Here is a 17,509-nt window from a genome sequence, read left to right as displayed (position 1 = left end):
CAGAACATGTAATCGATAAAGACCATATTATGGATTTTGATAACATTAAAATTTTATGTAGTGAAAGTAATAAATTTAAAAGGACTTTTTTGGAAATGGTTTGTATTAGCAAAAATGATAAGAGTTTAAACAAAAGATCTGAAATTCAAAATTTAAGTAAAATTTATAATTATATTCTTTCTTTATGATTTATATATATATTTATATATATATATAATATTCTTTATGATTTATATATAATATTATATAATATTTTGAACATGTAAACAGTGATTTTTACTTACCAAACTAATTTTTATTTGGTAAGTTAACAAAAATTGTTTTTTCTTTTTAGTTCAACCTTGTAAGTATTTTGTCTTTTTTAGCTCTTGATAATAATTGTAAACACAATTGAAAGCTCGAGAATAAAAAAATAGTTAACCAATAGCCCTATTATTGACTCCAACCCATCCAAAACAGTTATATATTTGTTGCAAACGAGTCACAAGTACTTCTTTTTTTTTTTATATATATATATATATATATATATATATATATATATATATATATATATATATATATATATATATCTACGGCATAAAGTAAACTCCGCCCATGTTAAAATTAAGGTTCAAGTGAACTCCGCGGTGAAGTGGACACCGATATACGGAGCTCACTTGACCATTCCATAATATTGGCTGTGTCGATTCGTTAACATGTATAGTTTCATAATTTTTAAAAATTTTGTAGAGTCCATAAGTACCCCTGTATCATAAATGTATATCGCTTAGTTCACTTGTATATATTATAGGGGTCGTTCAGGTCTTTTTCACTGTATATTGGAACCATAAGTATATCGGTTTAAGTAAGCTCTGATAGTTTGGCAACTATGCGATTAAGGCGTGTATTGTCAGCGTATATTCTAAACGGTTCATACGGACTCCTAAGTCCTTATTTTTGTAATCATTCATACGCATTACAGTATGTAATAGATATGTCTACTACCAAATACCTGTTTTTGGTAGGTACGTGCTTTTCTAAAAATAGCTTTATAGATACAAAAGGATTTCGTTACCAAGTTGGAGGTTTTTTTCATATGCGGAAATTTCCTAATGCATTTTGTTAACGTCAGTATGTCTTTATACGTTTTATTTAAGAATCCGATTAATATGAACTTGATTTATTTCATCCATCTATTGTTTTACGATATCTTGTAGCTTCTTTATTATTTTATTTCTGGTTTTGTTTGTATACTACATATAATTCTGGATAGGATATCTTAAAATAAATATTTACGTGCTAAAATAGATATTTTTGTGTAAAAATGGATAGTAGTCCGCAAAAAATGAAAGAATGCTTAATTTATCTAGCCAGAGTATATCACTTTACCAATATTACATACTTCTGAATGGTAAGGTAATTTAGGGGTAATATCTAATCAATATAAGTGGAGTTAGTGTCCAATTTGCAATGATTTTTATAAGCAATAGCTTACTGACTGTACTGTACATATTCAGTTTAAATAATTAAACCTTGTCCCTTCAGAAAAGAGCAATTTAAATGGCAAAGTCAACTAAGAAGGTGTGAAGAATCTTTTACCACCCCACATTCACACAAGTTAACCGGTGTTTGCAGGCAAGAGTCCTCCCGAGGGTTCAGATGGCGAGGATTAGCTTTTTTTTGGTATATCTTACACACGTGTTGATCTGGCCAGTTTTTTTTTCGATTTTAGTCATAAAATGGGCTTGTATTCGTGGAGTATATGTTCCGAATCTAGATTTTGTTTCTTTCGTTCCTTAGCTACTTATCTTCGAATATTAGGTGTCTTGGTAGCTACGATATTGTAGAGCTTATGTATGGATGTGAGTATATATATATATAGATTATCCGCTGAATTTGGATGACTAATTTATAGCTAAATCTACGAGTTAAGTATGTGTTGGTGTCATTCTTACTGGCAAGGTATATTCGGCAGCAGAAGCATAGAATTCAAGCGTTTACGTGTTAAGGGTGGAAGGATGTGGAAGTTTATTACCTAAGGAGATATCATATATATTTTGAAAAAATGCCCTCTTATTTAAGGTGTCGTAAGCTGCCAATTGCTGCTTAGATTGACAAATACCACTCCTCATAACTGATATCTTTCGTATCCATCTTTGCTGTGTTGGGCAAGATTTAGTATTTGTGACGTACATGATCTTCCCTGTCTGTAGCAACTTTTGTCTTTTAATTTGAGTTTTTCTTGTGTTTTACCTCTTGAGGAGTATTTTGTAAAGCAAAATAAATATATTGACCAATAGCTTTTGTGGTCGTTGGAGTTTTTGCCAGGTTTAAGCAAGGCAATAACTTTGTCTTTGCTTTGTTTGTCTGCAGACTTTGGATATCAGTAACTGTTGTATTTTTGGTCCAAATTTTATAATAAGCTTTGTGCTAAGATCTTCAGTCAGTGCCGTACTATTCTTTATTATATACGTAGATAGTGGATCCAAGCTCAACATCGTTAAAAGGTTCCTTCAGCTGACTGGTTTTGTCCTCTCTCATTTTAAGTTTTTCTTTGCTTCTTTGCGGCAGGGCAGAGATAGCACTTTCACATTTATTATGTGATTTTCAGCGATCAGCTTAATACCAAATAAATATAAGGTTGAATGCTCGAATAAATGAACTTTGATCAGATAAAAGGCATATATCGAGCACAGTTTAATTAAATCTTGCCCAAGTACTTTCGATCCCTAGATCATCTTCAGGGGCATCTGAAATAAGCCAAGAAACGTTTTTTTATAACCAAAGAAATTGATTAACTTCGATAAAAACTCGAAGTTTTATGGTTGAAAAAAGGTTTTTTATATGATTAACGTTTATAGACTTACTTCGTCAATTGTGGCCTATCCGGCAAGAACAAGATGTCATAAACATATAATTGTACATTACACTACACTACAAATAGACAAACAAACACTTTAAAATAATTTGAGGAAGGCTACATTGCTTGAAGAAGTCGGAGACAGAATGGCTCCTGATCTAACGGAAATGTTGGGGTGACATGTGACAAATGACAACTTGGATGAGCAGTCACAATCATAGATATGTGATCTGCACCTTTTACAATTCTATGAAACTAAGTATTGACCAAAAGTCCAACTGACACTACTATAGGAGGTCACTGATGAAATATAAAATTATATAGAATATTTTTAAGTAGATTGAATAATCCAGATCTCACACTCAAACATGTCTGTAATAATTAAGGTGTTAGTTTGAGAGCAACTGAAATAGACGAAAAGTAAGAATGCAAGAAGCGGACTAAACAATATGTTAAACAGTGGGTGGTTGACTACAATAAAATGGTCTACGAAGCACTATCTGTAATATAGAAAGGAAGAGATCTGACTATGTAATTAAAATACTAATAATTGAAATCAAAATGGAAAGCAAAATATATAAATGGGGTGTAATCCAAGTAGTTCAGTTGAACCCACAGTCAATGGTATAACTATAAAATTACTATGGATGTGCTCAGTGCAGGAAGTCTAAACAGTCGAGCTGGGTCCCCCACGAGGTGAAGCTGTAATAAAGTTTTTAAAAATAGGTTTAAATTTAGTACAATTTAAATTAATTTGAGTATTAAGACAGTGAGAGTTTTCATTCGTTTCCCTTGTAATTTCCAAATCTTCCAATAAATCCAACTCCATATAGTTTTTCTTTCTACTAATGTCATGTAAGATAGATGAACCAGTGTTGATGTTAAAATTGTGTTTACTGGATAATAAGTGTTGACCAAAACTTGAAGAGTTTGGTCTTTTCAAATGTTCTGAAACTCTAGTGGATAACTTTCTAATGGTTCTACCTACATAAGAGGCTTCACAATCATCACATTTTAATTTGTAAATACCACTTTTGTCAAGTGTGTTCATCCTATCTTTGGTGTTGATTAAGAAGGAACCTAAGGTGTTGTGTGACTTGAAGGAAATTTTGATGTTATCGATTGTAGAAGTAAAAAGTTTAGATATTTTATTGGAAATGCTGCTAATGTAGGTGAAGGAGAAATATCTGGTGTTATTTGAAGCAGTAGGTTGAAGAAAACATTGTGATGAATATGCAAGCTTTTCTGCAATTTTTAGTTTAGCTCTATTTAGAAGCTTATAGATAATGTTAGGATCATAACCATTATTGAAAGCAATTTGTTTAAGAGTGTTAAGTTCTGAATTAAAATTATCATTAGAAAGTGGAAATTTGAGTAACCTATGAATGTAACTGTTGAAAGCAGCCATTTACCAATCTTGCCCAAGTACTTGGGCAAGATTTAATTAAACTGTGCTCGATATATGCCTTTTATCTGATCAAAGTTCATTTATTCGAGCATTCAACCTTATATTTATTTATTGACTATGGCAGTCTTGGTTGATACTTATAGAAGACTATCCTGCAAGAGAATGATCATATTCTTGAACATTTGGTTCGTTAGACAGTGCATTTCACATCAAGTCACTCCTACTTTTGCTAAGGTCAAAACATCAAAAAATGTACCCGATAAAGAAAAACAGATTTTGGAAAAAAAGATCCTGAAAAGAGAACTTAAGAAGCACTATACCAAACTTCACCATATTAACGTCAATCTTAAAATTACTTATGATCAAATTTTGCAACAACATCCTTGGTTTCTAGTCAACGACTCCTTTAACAACATAGAAGATGAGGTCTCTCGCTTACAATCCACCAAGAAGAGAAATCTTACCAACAAATTAAACCGTTTGATTTTGCAAAAACAACAGAGAAGCACCTCAACACTTTTGCATAAGTTTTCAGATCATCAATTTCATCCTAGAGTCTTAAATCTAAGTAACACTAACTTTTCAGAGGATGAACTGTATTTTTTAGGATTAGGCCTTAAGTTTTCTTGTCAGAATTTTAGGTTAAGTGACTCAGTGCTGGGAGGATTTGCAGTAGAGCTGGACACTCTAATAGAAGGTATGACTAACAATGCTAATACTAAACAATATTTGAGAAACTCTTGCATTAGCTTACTTCAACAACAACAATGTAAGTACAAACGCAATTTTCATAGAAATCACCATAATTTTAAAAAACAAAAGGATTTGCTAAAATCAATTAAACAAAAAATTGATAGAGATTCTCTTGTACTCAGCAAGGCTGATAAGGGTAATTGTGTTGTAATCTTAGAACAAACTCAATACATAGAGAAAGTAGAATCTTTTCTTTCAGATAACAGTTTTGTAGTTTTGGAAAAAAATTCACTTAACACCTTTATTAATAAAACAAAAGCAATGGTCAAATTGTTTAATGATACTATTACTAAATATAACAACAGAAAGTTAATTGTATCTAATCCTATAACACCTAGGTTATATGGACTTCCTAAAATCCATAAACACAATTGTCCCATAAGGCCGGTAGTAAGTTTTTGTAATACTCCAGTTTCTATTTTATCAGAGTTTATTTACAACACAATTCAGTCTATCACTAATTTTAAACCTAAGTTCTCCATCAAAAATTCTTTAGATCTAATAGAACGGTTAAATAACATTAGGATAGAAGAGGGTTTTTATTTAGTTTCTTTTGATGTTTCCAATCTGTTTACTTCTGTACCAAGAGATGAAACATTACCTTTAGTACACAATCTTCTAGACAATTGCAACATATCAGCAAAAGACAAAGATGCTATCTTAACTATACTTAAATTCTGTCTGGATCAGGACTTCTTTCAATTCAATCAAAAAATATACAAACAACCAACAGGTTTAGCAATGGGATCTCCACTATCACCTTTTCTGGCTGACATTTTCTTAGACAGCTTAGAACAGAAGTTTGTTAACAACAACAACAAAATAGTTTTTTGGTCAAGGTATGTTGATGATTGTATAGCTCTCATACAGGGAACCCAAGATGATGCTTTACATATTCTGGATGATCTTAATAACCTCCATCCCAACATCTCTTTTACTCTGGAACCAGAATCTGATAAAAAGTTGAACTTCTTGGATATGACTATTTCCCGTAATAAAGATTCTTTACAGTACAATATTTACAGAAAACCTACCCAAACAGATCATGTTATACATGATACATCTAATCATCCAACCCAACATAAAATGGCTGCTTTCAACAGTTACATTCATAGGTTACTCAAATTTCCACTTTCTAATGATAATTTTAATTCAGAACTTAACACTCTTAAACAAATTGCTTTCAATAATGGTTATGATCCTAACATTATCTATAAGCTTCTAAATAGAGCTAAACTAAAAATTGCAGAAAAGCTTGCATATTCATCACAATGTTTTCTTCAACCTACTGCTTCAAATAACACCAGATATTTCTCCTTCACCTACATTAGCAGCATTTCCAATAAAATATCTAAACTTTTTACTTCTACAATCGATAACATCAAAATTTCCTTCAAGTCACACAACACCTTAGGTTCCTTCTTAATCAACACCAAAGATAGGATGAACACACTTGACAAAAGTGGTATTTACAAATTAAAATGTGATGATTGTGAAGCCTCTTATGTAGGTAGAACCATTAGAAAGTTATCCACTAGAGTTTCAGAACATTTGAAAAGACCAAACTCTTCAAGTTTTGGTCAACACTTATTATCCAGTAAACACAATTTTAACATCAACACTGGTTCATCTATCTTACATGACATTAGTAGAAAGAAAAACTATATGGAGTTGGATTTATTGGAAGATTTGGAAATTACAAGGGAAACGAATGAAAACTCTCACTGTCTTAATACTCAAATTAATTTAAATTGTACTAAATTTAAACCTATTTTTAAAAACTTTATTACAGCTTCACCTCGTGGGGGACCCAGCTCGACTGTTTAGACTTCCTGCACTGAGCACATCCATAGTAATTTTATAGTTATACCATTGACTGTGGGTTCAACTGAACTACTTGGATTACACCCCATTTATATATTTTGCTTTCCATTTTGATTTCAATTATTAGTATTTTAATTACATAGTCAGATCTCTTCCTTTCTATATTACAGATAGTGCTTGGTAGACCATTTTATTGTAGTCAACCACCCACTGTTTAACATATTGTTTAGTCCGCTTCTTGCATTCTTACTTTTCGTCTATTTCAGTTGCTCTCAAACTAACACCTTAATTATTACAGACATGTTTGAGTGTGAGATCTGGATTATTCAATCTACTTAAAAATATTCTATATAATTTTATATTTCATCAGTGACCTCCTATAGTAGTGTCAGTTGGACTTTTGGTCAATACTTAGTTTCATAGAATTGTAAAAGGTGCAGATCACATATCTATGATTGTGACTGCTCATCCAAGTTGTCATTTGTCACATGTCACCCCAACATTTCCGTTAGATCAGGAGCCATTCTGTCTCCGACTTCTTCAAGCAATGTAGCCTTCCTCAAATTATTTTAAAGTGTTTGTTTGTCTATTTGTAGTGTAGTGTAATGTACAATTATATGTTTATGACATCTTGTTCTTGCCGGATAGGCCACAATTGACGAAGTAAGTCTATAAACGTTAATCATATAAAAAACCTTTTTTCAACCATAAAACTTCGAGTTTTTATCGAAGTTAATCAATTTCTTTGGTTATAAAAAAACGTTTCTTGGCTTATTTCAGATGCCCCTGAAGATGATCTAGGGATCGAAAGTACTTGGGCAAGATTTAATTAAACTGTGCTCGATATATGCCTTTTATCTGATCAAAATAATACCAAATACACTATTTTTTGCCCCCTATGTATTTTCTGCACTAGAAATACGTCACATTTGTGCTAAGCGCATATGTCTGATAAGGTTAAGTAAAGTAAAGTGTCTTTATCTCTAGATATGCCCTTAATATTTATAAACATAATTAGAATAATTGATCCTAAAAAGGACCGATTTGACAAAAATCATATTGAACGGGTGATTCTGATTAGCCGATTAATTAATTATCTATTACCCAGGGTACAACTGATTACGGTGGTCTTATTTGTACTCCAATTTTTGTAAAGGCTTCTCTTTTGAACACCACAAGAAATGGCTAATTAACTTTTCATTAAAAATAATTTTACATACTCGACGATGTTTCGAATCAGATTTGTATAGTAATAACTATAGTTAATATGGAGTCTCTTTGTGAAAAGTAAATGAGTTTGTAATATCGGTTACAACTTATATATGGATGATAAGGACATAAACGGTTAAAATAAGTGCACAGAATTTTAACTAAATATATCGGCGCCATTGTTCAGGAGATGGATTTATTCCAGAGATTAAAGGTTACATGTATATTCCAGATTCTATTTACGTATTTACATTACTAAAAAAGTATATTTAAAATAAAGGCCTTAAGATATCTTTAGATTCTATGGAAATTAGAATCTATGGAAATAAGCAAATTAAAAAATACAGACATAATTCTGAATGACCAAATTGAGACAAACAGTTGTCTCAAGTATTGTTTATATTGTAAAGGTCATCGTCATAGTATAGTCAGAACGCAACAAGGTTCTATTGGCTTTTCTGCTTTTTGTCTCCTCATTCCTATTGAAAACTTAGCCACGTAAATAACGTTTTAAAAATATATGTCAATATTTCTGAAGTGCCTTTCCTAAGACAACTTTTATTAAGCCTAGTTCGTTTGACTACATGTAATGGATTTGATAGTTCCCAACAGATAAGTATTGATTGATTGATTGTAGGTTGGATAGCAGTTGGTTGTACAGGCATGTGTTGATAAATATGATGGGTCGGTAGGTAGTCCCATTATTCCTAAATCTGACCATATGTTACCTCCCCTGTTGATTCGTGGACGTCCTAAGGGCATTTTTTCTCTCGGGAAATTCTCCCAGTTTAACTTGGCAATGCAGTTATTAGAAAGCCTTTGGATATCGCCAGCGTAACTTTGACGTTGAGATTTAGTCTCTTGTATGACGTTGCTATCTTTATATATCTGTTAGACCTTGGCATTAGTTCCGGTTCGGTATTGGTTAGTATTCGGACCTTTGTAAGTTGGAAAATAATTCTGATAACTTTTCTAGTAATCCTGATCTAATTAATACCTAAGTTTTACTTACATTGTTTTGTCAGCGTTCTCGTCACATTTTCAGTCAATAGCACTGGTTTAATCACTTTTTTATATATCCTAATTTTGGGGATTTGTATTAGACTTCTGGATTTAAAAGTGTTATGTGGGTTATATTTACATCAGTTAGCTACCTGAATATTCCATTTTATTTCTTATGTGACAGCGTTATCTACGATACCTAAAACGCTGCAATCTTTCAAAATTATATGGGTTTATTGTTACGTTATGCCCTACTCTACGTCCTCTCTCTTGTATGTTAAAGAAAATTTATTTAGTTTTCTCATTACTTACTATCAGACCGTTTTTTACTGCTAATAGCATTATTTTATAGCATTCTAATATTTAATCTATGGATTAAATCCGGATAGTAAATAGATATTTTTCACTTTCTCGGAGAAATAATATTCTAACATACAAAATGCTATTAAATTGCTAAAACCTTTCTTGCATATTATATTTACTTATGAGGGACAGCAGCAATATCAGTACCATAATAAGGCGTATAGTCTTGGACTGGCTAATCGTTGGATAATTGGAAGCATGAGTGTAGCAGTTTTAATGTTTTCGGGACTACTACTTGGTATCGGGGAGCAGAGATATCAGTACCAAGTTAGTGCATATAGGAATTGTTAATTGAACTTTATTATTATTAAACAGCACTATATTTCCTAGTAAAATCGTCATGACTTTACAGTTAGACAAATTTTCGAACGTTGGTTATGGAAACATCATATACATAACACCGGATTCCCTAGATCGACATTCAGCAAAATCCTTTTAATAATGATACGGGAGTAAAAATATAAATATTTGGGAGCTTACATCAACAAAGGATTAGATTAAGACTAAGAAATCAGGGTACGAATAGAAATGGCAAGGGCAGCGTTCTGAAAATTCAAGCAATTGTTCTGTGACAAAAATCTGAATACTGCGCTGAGACTGAGGTTTGTTGAATGTTACGTCTGGTCTCAACTATTGTACAGAGTAGAAATATGGACGGAAAAAGCGCAAATAGTTAGAAAGCTTTAAGCCTTTGAATTTTGGATATACCGGAGAATGTTGAGAATTCCATGGGCTGCCAGGGTCACCAATGAGGAAATGCTGAGAAGGATGGGTCGAGACAAAAAATTGTTGAGAACAATAAAAGTACGCAGGACTGCATACCTGGGACACATACTAAGGAATATAAAGTCTTCTACAGGACATCATGCAGGGTAGAGTCGATGGCAAAAAGGGAATAGGTAGAAAGAGGAAGTCACGGCCGCGAAATATTCGTGACTGGACAAAAATGACTGTAGACGAATTATTTCACGTTGCAAAAGACAGAGATACTTTTAGAAATGTGGTCGCCAACCTCCGTTAATGGGGACGGCATAGGAAGAAGAAGAATGATACGCTAAACAAAAAAAAACAGAGATGAAGATAGGCGCCAAGAAACTCTGTGTTCTAAAACAGTTGAATAAAAGACAGATTCTCGATTCAAATATTCAAAAATTTAATAAACAGCGTACTAAAATAGAAATAACGTCTATTTAAAATGCAATTCATTAATGGCTCAAGGTACAAAGCAGTCCTAGTATCTGCTAATGATATTGATCTTATAAGAAACTCTCTCCCGTCCGCAAACGACATCTTCAACAAAGTGAAGAGAGCACGAAAAATGTTTCATTTAAAATCAACAAAATGAAAACCAAATACAAGCGACTCCCTTGAAGAACGCAATTCAATACATCTATATATATAGATAAAATATTAAAGTCAACAACTATAATTTCGAAAGTATGGAACACTTTAAATATCTTAGATTAATAATCACGGTTAAAAATGATGTCACTAAAGAAATACAAAGCATAATTCACTTCAGACCTATTTTAAAACATGAATGTTTTTTAAAACAATAAGACCGAACATATTATATTATGTAATAATTATAATAGATATGTTGGCTAGAATCAAATTACCATAAAGTCACCGAAATATTTTATCTGAGTAATGACTCATTACTGATTCCTACGTTACGTTATACGATACATTTATAGTTAAAAGCGAAATTATTAGGTGTTATGCCATGTATAATATATGTGTATCTATAAAGTATTATAGTAAGATATTGAATTTCCTACATTTAAAAATCGAAATATTGAAATTAGACAGTAAAAAATTATAATTTTAAGATTGATTTATAAATTATTATAATTTAAATTTTACTACTTTGTGAAACAAATATTGTACATCAAAAAACGTAGCAATCGAAACATTGGAACGTACATTTATATATTAAATTTTTCAGTGTCAATGCGTTAAAAAAATACTAATAAATAAAAATGGACACTTGCATTTTCCAAGCTTATAACAGACACTAACTTAAGTTTAAAAATAATTAAAGCAAGTAATATAAATTACCAACATAAAATATTTAACTACATTAACCAAGTATTTGTGAAATTTCGGAGTGACTAAATTGATTGATATTTAAATAAATTTCAAGTTCCAAAACGTACCTGCTGTAAAATTTAAAAATCTACGACTAATCAAATTATTGGCAACATCGGAGGAGTTTAGTTGTGTACGCAAAGAAATGTATACGGATCCCAAAAGTGTTTCAACCTATTACGGAGTCCACTTAATCCGACGTGTTGGTCGGAGTCCACATACAGCGCTACCCAGATAATAATATACACGGTGTATATTCGCCTGGAGTTAGTATAATACCGTTTTAGTACGGGGCCCACATTAACCGCTAGATCTATATATATATATATATATATATATATATATATATATATATATATATATATATATATATATATATATATATATATATATATATATATATATATATATACATCTAGCGGTTAATGTAAGCTCCGTTCTAAAACGGTATTATACTAACTCCAGTAGAATATACACCGTGTATTTTATTATCTAAGTAGCGCTTTATGTAGACTCCGACCAACACGTAGGATTAAGTGGACTCCACAAAAGGATAAACCATTTTTGGGATCCGTATTTACGATATTGCATATACTTCTAAACTCCTGCGATGTTGCCAATAATTGTATTAGTAGTAGATTTTCAAATTTTACAGCAGATACATTCTGGAACTTGAAATTTATTTAAATATCCATCAATTTAATCATGGAGGAATTTAAGGACTATTTGGCTAATTTATGTAGTTAAATATAAATTGTTAACCGCCATATACCTTGATTTTACTTTTTAGTTTTAATAAGCAAGGCGGTAATTTATATTACTTTTATATATTTTCAAACATAAGAAAGTGTGTATTATAAACTTGGAAAAGCGAAAATTTCCGTTTTTATTAATTAGTATTTTTTATTAAAATGCATTGGCACTAAAACATTTAGTACATAAATGTACGTATATCAAATAGAGTAATCGTGTAACAGTTTCTGAAATTAGAAGCCCCTTCGGTAAGATTATAAAGTTTGTTACCACAAAAAATCTACTAGCATGCACAGAGATGAGAGAGACCTACACAGAAGAAGATTTATTTTTAGCGAATGACAGGGCATTTATGTAGCCAACCATTGGAAATACAAAATTTAAAGCTGTTGGTGTTCCGGACACGGAAAGTAAAGTAAGTACAAAAAGAGGTAAAAGTAAAATGAAAAAAAAAACTAAAATACTTATATAATATGTAGACCTGAAAGTGCGCCGCAGGGTTTGAAATAAGAATTTACCTAAGGAATGAAATAAGAATTTACCTAATATAAAACAGATCTGAAAGAGAATAAAAAACAGATCAAAGAATTAATAGAGATTAAGTACATCCTTAAGTAACATATCTCAAATCCGCCTGCAGTTTTTTTGGGTAGATCGAGTAGCTCGACAGAACTCTTGCCGGTTACAAGCCCAAATAAAGGAGGAGGGGGTCTACAGCCAGTTTAGCACCCTACTGATAGACTTTAAAACCATACAGCTCATAGAAACAGAATTATGCCTCGGGACAGGAATGATTTTATTACGACGATTAACGGGAGAAAGAGGACAACGAATTTGTGGTAAACGAGAAATACACTTCGCATCGGTATCGGTGATTTGAACGTAAAGTCTCTACAAGAGAGCAGAAAATTACAAAAGAGCTTGTAGAAAAAAAAATATAGACATATGTGCGTTAAAAGATACAAAGAAAAAAGGAAAAGGGTCAAATTATTATAGATGACCATCTCATGATTTACAGTGGTGTTGCCAAAGAAACCAGAGCCAAAGAAGGAGTCGCTCTGTCAGTACACAAAAATTTTTTACACCAAGTATAAAAGTAGTAAGTGTAAAAATTATACTGGATGTTAAACCTCTGAATGTGGTAGCAATTCACTTCCAGAGAACAACAAAGATGCCACCACAAGGGAGAACTTCTAGGAACACCTTCAGACTGTAATAAACGAGACCCCAAATGATAAATATATAATTATTATGGGTGATTTTAACGCCCGTGTTGGCAATGATTTAGTTCCAGCGATAAAACAGCGATATAACGAAAATATCAGAAATGAAAACGGAAACCTTCTAACGGACCTCTGCAGCAAAAACCAGATACGTAATAATAATACATTTTTCCCTCACAAAGAACAATACAAATACATTTTTGAAAACAGTAGAGGACAAAGATCTATTATAGACTATATTCTGTTGAATAGAGAGCACTAACATCAGCAGAAATGGGAAGCGATCACAAATTGGTATTGTGCCGAATGAAAACACATATATGTGATAACAAAACACCGAAATACACCACAAAGATAAAAGTCGAAAACTTACAGGATGACTCGACAAGATACCTATTCCAGAAAAGAAGAACCGAAAAAAACAGAAATACATATAAATATCACAGAAAGTGATGGAGTCGAAGAAAGCTGAACAATACTTAAGTCTAATATCTTAGCCTCGGCCAAGAAAGTTCTCGGTAAAAGAAATATAAGTAAAGTGAAGGAAAAATGTAAAGAAAACAAAAAAGCTTACCTGAAATACATGTCAACCAAAACACAAGAGGCATAACATAATTACAAGACAATTAGAAACAAAACACATGCACTTATAAGAAAAATAAAAAATGGTCACTGGGAACGTTTTTCGAAAGAAATGGAACATAATTTTTATCGTCTGCAAAAGGAAATATAGCGCTTCATTAGACGTCAAAGAACGGAGGTAAAGTAACTAATAGAACTAAAATACATAGAAAATGATACGTGGATTGACTATCTAAAAAAGCTATATACAGGAGAAGAACAAACGACGCTAGAACCGGAAACATCAGAAATTACAACATATAAAGAACTTAATATAAATGTACAGGAAGTTCGGAAAATACTTGAAAACCTAAGGAACAGAAAAGCAGCAGGTCAAGACGAGATATCAAACGAATACTGAAATATTGTGGAGCAGCAATGACAGAACAATTAACAATATTAATTAATAAAATTATAAAACACAATAAAATGCCGGAAGAATGGAGAAGGAGCGAACTAACTCTACTATATAAAAAAGGAGATAAAAACAGACAAAAAACTACAGAGGTATAAACTTGTTAAATACTACGCTAAAACTTACAACTAAAATTTTACAAGTGCTAATTAATCACAATATAAGTTTAGCAGATGAACAACCGGGTTTTTAAGTGGTAGATCGTGTACAGATGCAAAATTCGTTATAAAGCAAATTACTGAGAAATCACTGAAGTATAATAGACTAGCATTTCTGTGTCTGATTGACCTAAAAAAAGCGTTTGACAGAGTAAGACTGAAAGATTTAATCCATCTTCTGTATAATAGAGAAGCTCTCCTAAATATTATAAAAACTATCGAAAACATCGACCAAAACAACAAAATTGAAGTCAGAATAGAGGGACAACTTACAGAACCTATAGAAATAGGCAGCAGAATAAGACAAGGGGATTCGTTGAGATTGAGCCCCATGCTCTTCAATTTGATCATGGATCAAATCATCAAAAGCGTTAACAAACGAAGAGGATACAGAATGGGAAACAAAGAAATTAAAATACTCCGTTACGCAGATGACGCAATATTAATAGCCCAAGATGAAGATAGTCTGCAAAGATTGGTCCACAAATTTAACATAAGAGCAAAAGAATTTAATATGACAATCTCATCTCAGAAAACTAAAACAATAGTAGTCAGCAAAGAACCACAGATGTAAAATAGAAATTGATGGCATTAGCAGAAACAAGACCCGACACAGCCACAACGCAAAGAATAATGGACGCGGCAGAGATGAGAGTACTGAGAAGAATTACAGGAAATACTCTGAGAAATCGAAAAGAAAATGTAACGTATAGTGTATAAATGAATGGATACAAAATAGAAAAAAAGAATGGAATAACCACATAGGTAATGGAAATAAAATACCTAGCATTATGAATTTATTATGACAATTTCATCTCAGAAAACTAAAACAATAGTAGTCAGCAAAGAACCAACTAGATGTAAAATAAAAATTGATGGCATCAGTATTGAACAAATAATGAAAATAATATACTTGAACTTTATTTTACTGTCGTTTTGAAATTTTAAACTTTCTAGTGGGTATCTTTATGTCTTTATTGCCAATTGTTATTAACATGCGTTTACACAACGTTATAACGTTGTGTATTATAAAAGTATTCTATTTCTTTTTATCGTAGTAAGTCATTACTCAGACAAAATATTTTGGTGTCTTATGGTATTGGTAACTTGATTCTGTAATAAAATTCATGGCAGACGACAAGAGGTTTCATAACCACTAAACATATCTATTTCTTTATTGTTTCCGTATATATTATGTTTTACAGTTATGCTATTATGTTCGGTCTAATTGTTTTAAAAACTTTGTCGCTTGTATATGCTTTAACTTTAATAATAATTTTATAGACCTTAATCATTTAGAAGTAAATGTATATATAATTTTTTTTCTGTCACTTGGTTTAAATATAGTTCTGATTATATATATGAGCAGAAAATAACACTTATTTCAGTTCGTACGATTTGCGGTAATTTATTTAATGTTAATTCTGGAATTTCACGTTTATACTCAGTTTCTGTTGTTCCGCTTATTTATCTGAGAGATGTTACTTTTTTTTCGTGTTATTATTTCTCTTTATAAGCAATTTTACTTGTTCATTGGTGGAATAATACCTCTATGGAAGGTTATCACTTCATTTTTTGCACGATCGTCCGATACTTCTTCTGCCGATTCGTGACTTATCTCTTCCAATTTTGACGTCACGGGTCTCCTCTATTCTGCTTATGTGATTATTCCATTCTTTTTTTCTATTTTGTGTAAATTCATTTATACACTTTACGTTAGATTTTCTTCTAATGTCTTCACTTCTCTTTTGATTTCTCAGCGTGTTTCCTATAATTGTTCTCAGTACTCTCATCTCTGCCGTTTCCATTATTCTTTGCGTTGTGGCTGTGCCGGGTCTTGTTTCTGAAGCATATGTCATTATTTGTCTTACACTGGCTTTATAAATTGATATCATCTCAGTGTTAATGTGTCTGTTTAGCCATATAGTGTTATTAAGGCATCCTGCCAGTCTATTTGCTTTTAGTACTTGATCTCTCATTTCTTTGTCCAGGTCTCCGTAGCTGTGTAATTCCCAGGTATCCCAGGTAGATATCTCTACTCCCCGATTTCAGCAAGCAGTCACCAAACTATTAAAACTGCTACATTCATGCTTCCTATTATCCAACGATTAGCCAGTCCATGACTATATGCATTATTATGGTACTGATATTGCTGCTGCCCCTCATAAGTAAATAGAATATGCAAGGGCGATTTTGGCAATTTAATAGGATTTTTGTTAGTTAGAATATAATTTCTTCGAGAAAGTAAAGAATATCTATCCGCTATCCGGATTTAATCCATAGATTAAATATTAGAATACTATAGAATAATGCTATTAGCAGCAAAAAAAAAACGATATAGTAGTCAGTAACGAGAAAACCAAATAAATGTTCATTAACAGACAAAAGAGACGATGTAGTAGGGCATATAACTTAACAATAGATCCCTATAATTTTGAATGATAGGAGCGTTTTAGATATCGCAGATAATGTTTTTACATAAGAGATCAAAGGGAAAATTCAGGTAGCAAACTAATATATGTATAACCCCCATAACAATTTTAAATCCAGAAGTCTAACACGAACTAATAAAATGAGGATATATAAAACAATGTAAGCAAAACTCAGGTATTAATTAGATCAGGATTGCTAGGAAAACCCCCAGAAGTGTTTTACGACCGGGAACTAATGCTAAGGTCAAACAGGTATAAAGATTGCAACGTCGTACAGGAAACTAAATCTCAACGCCAAAGTTATTGTTTTGCACTCTGTATTGATTGGTGATTCATAAGATTCATATATTTCTCTAAGAATTCTTCTTTCTGCGACGCTCAATCGGCTCTTATTTTGTTTTTTCATTGTCCGTGTTTC

General features: G+C 31.9%; 1 protein-coding gene across 1 annotated transcript in view; it reads left to right on the top strand.

Moving 5' to 3' along the window:
* The first annotated feature begins 6,133 nt into the window (after positions 1–6,133).
* LOC140452876 (uncharacterized) overlaps positions 6,134–17,509 on the top strand; it is a 437,586-nt gene continuing 426,210 nt past the window's right edge. Inside the window, exon 1 of the mRNA XM_072547212.1 lies at positions 6,134–7,487. The gene's annotated coding sequence lies outside the window, so the exon portion shown is untranslated. The remainder of the gene's footprint in view (positions 7,488–17,509) is intronic.

The sequence above is a fragment of the Diabrotica undecimpunctata genome, chromosome 11, assembly GCF_040954645.1.
Source record: "Diabrotica undecimpunctata isolate CICGRU chromosome 11, icDiaUnde3, whole genome shotgun sequence".
Classification (NCBI taxonomy): domain Eukaryota; kingdom Metazoa; phylum Arthropoda; class Insecta; order Coleoptera; family Chrysomelidae; genus Diabrotica; species Diabrotica undecimpunctata.
This window is presented reverse-complemented; position numbering and strand designations above follow the sequence as displayed.